This window comes from Hibiscus syriacus, unplaced genomic scaffold (genome assembly GCF_006381635.1).
Source record: "Hibiscus syriacus cultivar Baekdansim isolate YM2019G1 unplaced genomic scaffold, ASM638163v2 tig00110596_pilon, whole genome shotgun sequence".
NCBI classification, from domain to species: Eukaryota; Viridiplantae; Streptophyta; class Magnoliopsida; order Malvales; family Malvaceae; genus Hibiscus; species Hibiscus syriacus.
In genome coordinates, this window is record NW_024062794.1 from 190896 (window position 1) to 200301 (window position 9406).

The window sequence follows — 9406 nt, forward strand, 5'->3', positions numbered from 1 at the left end:
TATGGCTAGACAGATTATGAGATTTGGGTATTATTGGTCAACTATGGAAACATACTGTATCAATTATGCCCGAAAATGTCATAAGTGTCAGATTTATGGAGATAGGATACATACTCCTCCTCATCCGTTGCACGTAATGACAGCTCCGTGGCCATTCTTAATGTGGGGCATGGATGTTATTGGAAAAATTTCGCCCAAAGCTTCAAATGGTCATCGCTTCATTCTGGTAGCCATAGATTATTTCACCAAGTGGGTAGAAGCGGCTTCTTACGCAAATGTTACCCAGTCTACAATATGCAGATTCTTAAAAAAGGAGATCATTTGTAGATATGGTTTACCAGAGAGGATTATCTCCGATAATGTGTTGAATTTAAACAATAAGATGATGGATTCGGTCTGTAAACAATTCAAAATAAAGCATCATAATTCCACCACTTATCGCCCAAAGATGAATGTGGCAATAGAGGCGACCAATAAGAACATCAAAAGGCTCATAGAGAAAATGACTGAAACCTATAAGGATTGGCATGAGAAGTTACCCTTTGCTCTGTTTGCTTATCGAACTTCAGTACGGACTTCAACTGGGGCAACTCCGTTTTCTCTGGTATATGGGATGGAAGCTGTCTTACCTATTGAGGTGGAAATTCCCTCACTTCGGATTTTGTCAGAAGTGAAGCTCGATGAGGCAGAATGGGTCCAAGCTAGGTATGACCAATTGAATCTGATTGAAGAAAAAAGATTGAAAGCTATTTGTCATGGTCAGATGTACTAAAAACGTATGATACATGCATATGGTAAGAAAGTTCGCCTTCGAGAATTCCATGAGGGAGATTTGGTGCTTAAAAGGATTTTGCCTATTCAAAAGGATTTCAGAGGAAAATGGATGCCCAATTGGGAATGACCTTATATTGTCAAGGAGGCCTTTTCTGGGGGAGCTCTAGTCCTAACTGAAATGGACGGATCAGAATTACCATATCCAGTGAATTCCGACGCTGTTAAGAGATATTTCGCTTGAAGAAAAAATAAAAGAGAAAATGAAAAAATGAAAAAATGAAAATAATAATAATAAAAATGAGAAGAAGAAAAAGAAGAAATGAAAAATGAAAAAAAGAAAAATGATGGAAAAAACGAAAAGAAAAAAAAGAGAAAATGGAAAATGGAAGAAAAATGAAAGAGAAAAACAAAAAGAGAAAAATGGAAAAAAGAGAAATAAAAGGAGGGTTCAAGACGAAAACCTGAAAAGGGCATCTTAGAACCAAAGGAGGGTACAAGACCAAAACCCGAAAAGGGCGTCTTAGAACCAAAGGAGGTCTCAAGTTGAAAACTCGCAAAGGGCGACTTGACTTGAGTTTGAAATTCAGAATTCATGCATAGTGGAGGTTCTGAATCAATTTTGGAAGTGGAAAGAGCTCCTGATATGGATAGTAACAATGAAAGTTGGTGATCATGGATGAGACTAAAGATTAATGAGTCTCGATTGAAATGACCAAGAGAAATTGAATGCACATGAGATTCAATACTGGTTTAGGGCATCTAATGATAGAGATTTGGGAGTTTAGAAGTAGCTTCATACTCTTAAGCATCACAATTTTGGAGATCTTTTTGACAGAAGCTACACTCGAGACATTCTAACGGCGTGCCAGTTCAAAAACATTTGCATTATTGATATTTGAAGACGCCTACTCTTTTGTTCTTTTACTGTTTCTAGTTAAAAGTTTGCCATTTAGTTGCCTAAAATTCTCTGTATTTATATAAATAAAGTGATGTCTTTCCTTGTTCGTTTCCCTTTTGTAAGCATCTTATTTTGAAAAGTTAAAACATATAGCTTAACTTGAAGTACATAAGATCATTTTGTATTATTGTGCAAAAGGTTTTGGAAAATGCAGGTATTCTGAAGTTGACAATGGTTTAAACATGTAAGCTTGCGTGGCTACGGGAAGCTAAAACCTTGGAATTCATAGAAAATCTCAGCCATGATAAGAAGACCCAAAGAGATTATCATTGGTCAAGAAGTTAGTCATGGATACTGGCGGGTTTCAAGAAAGAAAGAAGTCAAGGTCATGTTAAGCCGAGAGATATGGAATTGAGATTGTCAACTGGAGTGAACTGGTCAAATGTTCTATACCCAAGATAAAGACGAGTTCCATTGAGATCAAAAGGAGATAGAGTTCATTCGAAGAAGAAAATGCATCAAATTGCATATTTGCATACATTTAGGCATGAATAGGATCATGGCACTCATAATTGCATGATGACTTAAGCATTTGCAGGTTTCCCAATGATAGTTGAAGATTGAAGATATTGAAGCATCGAGATGAAGATAACTGGTCTTGAGATTTTGACAAGAATGATGTTCATACTAAAATTGAGTCAAAGCAGATTCAAATATCCAATGGCTTTCAGACAAGTTTGACATTCAAAATAAGTCAATTTTAAGTCTTCACGAAAGAGCAGTAAAGCAACTAAATCTATAAGCTTTCACGGAAGAGTAGTTAAGCAAACTCGTTTGTTGAAGTTTGAGTCCTATACTCTCTGAAGGAATAGGGAGCGGACAAGTTCGTTGAAGATTGAGTCCTATACTCTCTGAATGAATAGAGAGCGGACAAGTTTGTTGAAGATTGCTCGAGTTCTATACTCTCTGAAGGAATAGAGAGCGGACCCATTTTATGAAGATTGTTCGAGTTCTATACTCCCTGAACGAATAGGGAGTGGACCCGTTTATTGAAGATTGTTCGAGTTCTATACTCTCTGAAGGAATAGAGAGCGGACCCATTTTATGAAGATTGTTCGAGTTCTATACTCCTTGAACGGATAGGGAGCGGACCCGTTTATTGAAGATTGTTCGAGTTCTATACTCTCTGAAGGAATAGAGAGCGAACCCGTTTTATGAAGATTGTTCAAGTTCTATACTCCCTGAACGGATAGGGAGCGGACCCATTTTATGAAGATTGTTCGAGTTCTATACTCCCTGAACGGATAGGGAGCAGACCCGTTTATTGAAGATTGTTCGAGTTCTATACTCTCTGAAGGAATAGAGAGCGGACCCGTTTTATGAAGATTGTTCGAGTTCTATACTCCCTGAACGGATAGAGAGCGAACCCGCTTTATTAAGATTGTTCGAGTTCTATACTCCCTGAACGGATAGGGAGCGGATTCATTTTATGAAGATTGTTCGAGTTCTATACTCCCTGAACGAATAGGGAGCTTTATTGAAGATTGATCGAGTATTATACTCCCTGAAGGAATAGGGGGCAGACTTATCATTTGAAGATTTTTCAAGTTTCATTTATCCCGAAGTAATAATGGAGTGCTTTAATCTTTTGAAGTTCATAGAACCAGACAAACTCGATCATCTTTTGATCTTTGTTCTATTTTCGTTACACGACAATGAACAAAGAGGGGCAGTTGTAGATGCTCGGTTTCGTCCGGGGACTCCGTTCGAGTTCTAGATCCAGTACGAGTTACAGTGTGGATCAGTGAGAGCCCAAATGAGCCCAAGACTGTTGGAGGCCCATCTCAAGACCAATGGACATCAGCTGTGTGTAGAAAAAAGAGATGGACGTTGGCTTTTAGCAGTTGAAATAATCAAATAGTGGGGAATTAACTATCAGAAACGTGGGACATTTAACCACTGAAAATGAGAGCATTAGGGGGGCTACCGGGGATTAACCAGAGTGGGGGAACCATCACAAATTACAGGGAGGGAGAAGGAAAAGAGAGGATAATCGGAGACCATTTTTTTCTCCATTCATTGCTTTGCTTGATACGACAGAGTAGCAAATACTGAATAGAGAGTGTAAACAATATTCTTTTCCCTTGTATAAAAAATCAAACAATGTAAAGACATCTTTTTTAGAATGAAGCATTATAACAAGCAACACACCATTTTCTTTAGCAATCCAACAACAGAAGCAATCCAAGCAGTCCATAAACAGGTTATTATTATTTTTTTTCTTTCTAAATAATAAGCAATATCACATGTTTTGAATCAAATAAAAGTAAAGTAGAAATAGGCTGTTAGAGTTACCTTTTCACATGATCTCGTCGGTGGAGAAAGAGCTTGGGATTATGAGTTCAAGGTTAATTTAGGGTTAGCATTAATTCAATATTGGAGGTTTTTCATGTAGATAGAGGTCTTATTTTGAGTGTAGAGGCTCGATTTTGGGTTCGGCTGAAGGAATGAGCAGGTTCGGGAGAGTAATGGTGGAGTTGGGGTCACTGGCCTCTCATCGGAGTTTAATTATAAGGCCGATTCAAGGCATTTTGAGCGGTGGGGGGAGTGTTGTGTTTGGGTTCTAGTTGAACTTTTGTTAGAAGCGTGAAGAAGGTGAGGTTTTGTTCCTGTAGTGATTCGGTTTTAGGCGTTTTCGGTGAGGGTTTGTGGTGGTTCGGGTAAGGATAGCTACTTCCGAGGGTGGCCGGTGTTGTTCTGTTGGATTTTGAAGTGATGGTGGTCGTCGAACAAGGTGGCAGGCGAAGAGAGTTTCGTAACTCTCTATTGTAGGGAGAATGGAAGAGAAACGGCTGAGGGGGAGAGAGTTGGCTTAATGCAAAGGAAATTTGGGTTTATTTTTGCCTTAAATTAAATATATGGTATGTTCAAAACGGCGACGCTTCATAAGTTAAGGAATTCATCGAATGATCCTTTAGGTTTCAAAAGCTCGTATTCTGGTCCCTAAATTGATTTCTGAATTTGCTATTTATAGCTCTTAAGTTGTTGCGTGTTCCATTATAGTCCTAGATTTGGTTAATTTTAATTTTTACTTATTTACACATTGAACATGCAGTTTCAGAAACTTACAAGGCTCATAATGTTATTTTGTTACATTTTAATCCTTTGTCTTTTAATAGACAAATTACAATCTTGGTGCTTGGAATATTATTTTTTTTGTGTCATGACTCAATGTTTGTACAGTTTGTTACTTTAGCCTCAGATTTGCAGTTCCCTTTTAATTTGGTCACACATCTTTAGGACCATTTGTTTTTCACCATTTTTTACAATAACATGCTATTTACCTCATTTATGTTTTAATCTTAAATTAATTTTCATTACGTTTTAATCCATATTTAAGTTTTTTATGTGTATGTATGTATAGTTATTTAGGGTTCATTTCGAATGTATGCTTCATATGGTTGAATGATGATGATATGAATACATGTACACATATGTTGTTCATTAATTAGATATCATTTTTTTATATATATATTAATTTTTGTTTAATTAATTTTTACATGATATTATTTTGCATAATATGCATGATAGCCTCACTTGCATAACTCGACATATTCATAATTGGATTAAGGGTAATATATTTTTAATTTAAAATTGTTGAAGTGGGCAGTCATAACTGATTTGAGGTTCGCTTTTAATGATTTTAAAATAAAAGTGTATTGTAACACCCCCAACCCGTATCCGACCTGGATACGAGTCCGAAGTGTCACATTGACTTTTCAAACATTTATTCGTATAAAATAGTGAGTAATTTAAAACTTTTGTACATGTAACTTATTCAAAACATTTACAAAATATATCAGAGTTCATACAATTTATATCTTTAGACTACATGCCAACTACACTCTATATACAATACATATATTTTCTGATCTGACATTTGGTAAGGAGAACTGACCTGTCTTGCTTCGCATTACTCTTTACTCTTCTCGAAACCTACGTGTGAAACAATCACACGCTAAGTCATTGACTTAGTGAGGCATATAAAACATATAATATTTCATATAACATAAATCATACATAAACATATACCATCATTATCATTAAGAAACACACATAACATCATACGGTTCATGTAACACATTTCAAACCACTTATAAACCCATCGTATACATATCACATTCAATATGCTTGTTTAATCACTTTATTAGCCCATGTACACTAGTGAGAACTTAAGGTATGTGAGTACATTGAGGTTGTGCACTATTATGCTGTCACTACAGCTCATATAAATGTCCCGAAGGACTAGTCCATAGATTCCGAAGAACCTAGGTAATCAGTCCATATGTCCCGAAGAACATAGGTAAACATCCATATGTCCCAAAGAACATAGGTAAACAGTCCATATGTCCCAAAGAATATAAGTAAACAGTCCATATGTCCCGAAGAACATAGGTAAACAGTCCATATGTCCCGAAGAACATAGGTAAACCCTCGACCCTTGGCATGCCAACTATACCCCTAGCTCTCATATCACATAACATGGGCATTATCATTTATAACAGTTCACATTACTTATTCATATTCTTTCTCTTATAAACACATATCTTTTCTTTTCAGTCACGTATCACATGTACGTGTAATCATTGATCTCATAATCACATGTTCCTTCTTTTCTATCACATACCACATGTATGTGTAAACATATATCTAATATCATATGTTGCATGTAATCACATAGATCGTATCATATAACTTCTTTCACATATACATGAAATCACTTAGTCTATTTTCATGTAATTCTGTTCACTTCTCATATGATTTTATATTCATATCTCACATAGCTCACTATCATATTTTCATATCATATATCTTATAATAGATTTTATATCATCATTTGTTTCCTTTCTACCTATTCATAATCACATAACATATACAAAGCATATCATTATCTTTAGTCATACATACATACAATCAATGTAATACAGATAATCACATGTTCCTTCTTTTCTATCACATACCACATGTATGTGTAAACATATATCTAATATCATATATTGCATTTTCATGTAAGCATGTAAATCCTGTAACATATAAACATACATCCATTTCTATGTACTAATGCACACAGAGTAATCACATATATACCATAACATGTCAACACATATAAATCATACACATATATACTTCTATTTATGAATTCATGCATTTTACTATGGAAATAGACTTGTCGCAAGTCTTATTTCCATTTAACATCATATAATACTAATATGCACTCACCTGGCCTCATTAGTCCATTCCAATCTCTTATCTTCCTTTTTTATCGATCTTACTTGTCAATGATTCCGGAACTCGTTTAGGCTCTGAATCTACATAATTATACATTTTAAGACAATTATTAGATACTTACACCTTGTAATTTGATACTGGCAACTTAAACGAACTTATTAAACCAATATGCACATTTTTCCTTTAGGGGGAATCGGTTCCCTACTATGGGGGTATCGATTTCCTAATGACATTCTGGAAATGTTGTTCGTTTGAAGGGGTATCGGTTCCCCTTGAATGGGTACCGATTCCCTTTGCCCAGAAATCATATTTTCAACCCGAAAATTACTTCATTTCCACTCAAACACTTCATATATTATCCCCTTTTCATTCTTAACTCTAGTACACATACTTAAACCAATCTATATTCATTTATTTCATCTTAAACCTCAAAATCCTATCTTCCATATGAGATTCAAAAATCATACCAAATTTTCAATGTGTTCTAATTCCAATTCTAACACTTCATACTTCTTAATTAGATTGATGACAAGTCAAATTCATCCATAAAACTTCAACAACCATACCATATCAAAATTTCATCTTAAAACTCATATTGCAAATTCCTTCATAATTCCTTTATCTTATTGTTTAAATCCCATATAAGCTTTCCTTAAGCTTATTTAATACCCAAAGAATCAAAACTAAGCTTAAAACTTAAGAATTAACCAACTGAAATTAAACTTACCTTTGCCTTGCTCTCCCACGTAAGAATAAGAAGAAAGGAGCAGAGAACTCTGGATGCTTCTCAAATTTCCCACGTTTATATTACCTAAAAAAAATTATAAAAATCTTTCTGGTCAAATGACCATAATACCCTTAATTTCCTTTAATAATTACTAAATAACCTTCAATATATATTCAAATAATCATTGAATTCTTTCATTCTTCTACTTTAGTCACCAAATTCTGAAACTTTACAATTTGGTCACTAACCCGGTATTGCGGATGTTACATGTATCCCGAAAGTGAAACAAAAAAATTGATTCGTCACCTAAAATTTGGGAACGAGATAAAAAGAAATGTTCGTTTATTTAAATATATCGAGAAAAAGTTGTTATATCTTTAAGATCTGGTCTCGATATTTGTAAATAATCGAACATTCTTTATCTTTCTAAAATGACTTGGTAATTTTAATTTAATTTGTTTGAGTGTTTTTGAATGTTTTAAATTTACATTTTTATTTTATGGGATCAAAAATCAAAATAAATTCGAATTTGTAAAGTTCATTGCAAAGACGTTAATTAATCGACTAAGTACCGATTTAGGGCGTTGTGGGGGTGCTAATCCTTCCCCACACGTAACCGACTCCCGAACTCGAATTTTGGTAACGCAGACCTCAATTTGTTATTTTAATTAAAATTAATTTTTATTTAAAATGACAAAGCATTTTTGGGTGCCCAATCACACCCTAATCAAAGATCGGTGGCGACTCTTCAAACCGTATTTTTCGATCGTAAAGGAAATTCAAATTTTTTCGAAATGAGAGGTCTTTTAAATCGCATATGTTTTTAAAATAAAAAGAGACAATTAAGAATTAATGTGGTTTTCAAAATCTCATTTTTTTTCTCACCTTTAAGAAAAAATCGTTTCGACAATATGATTTTAATAATTTATTGAAATGAATAATCAATCAATAAAATGAAAATTTCATATTTTTTAATTTTTTATAATATATTCCTAATGTAAGTTATAAAACAAACTAAAATTAAGCAAAAAAAAAAAACAATAAGAACAATTCTGTCATTTTACATTACTGAAATCAAATTAATCTGACATGTCTGCGAACCAAACAGAATATTAAATTGGATTCCAATTCAATTTCCTACCAACCAAACAAGTTTCAGATTTAGATTCTAATTCCTTCACAAGTTCCAATTCCCTAAGAAACATTTCAACGAACCAAACGCCACCTAAAAATTTAGAGGTAATGACATTCCCACCATTTTAACCAAAAAATTATACTATTGGAAAAAGAATATTCCCGATAATGTAAGATTTCATAAACCAAACGTGGTAATACAATTCCGGAAAAAATATTCTTCTTGGTAATATAAGATTCCAAGAACCAAACGCATCCTAAGACATATCTATAATATTTACTATAACAACACTATATTTATCAATATAATTAGACCAAAAAATATTTTTCAAAGTAACTTTATCTAAAAAATTCCAAAGGACGAGATAAGTCAAAATTTTTAATTTATATATTAGGTTAATAATTTATTTTTGAGTAACTTCATATGACATTTATTTATTTCTGAATTAATCCATGATATCTGATCTATTGACCGATTAATCTTGTTCGGGTACTACAGAGGCGGGAACGACCCTCCCAACCCAGTTTGCTCCATTCGCAAACGTCAAGAGTTGAGCCTATGACCTTGCTTAATGGACATAGTG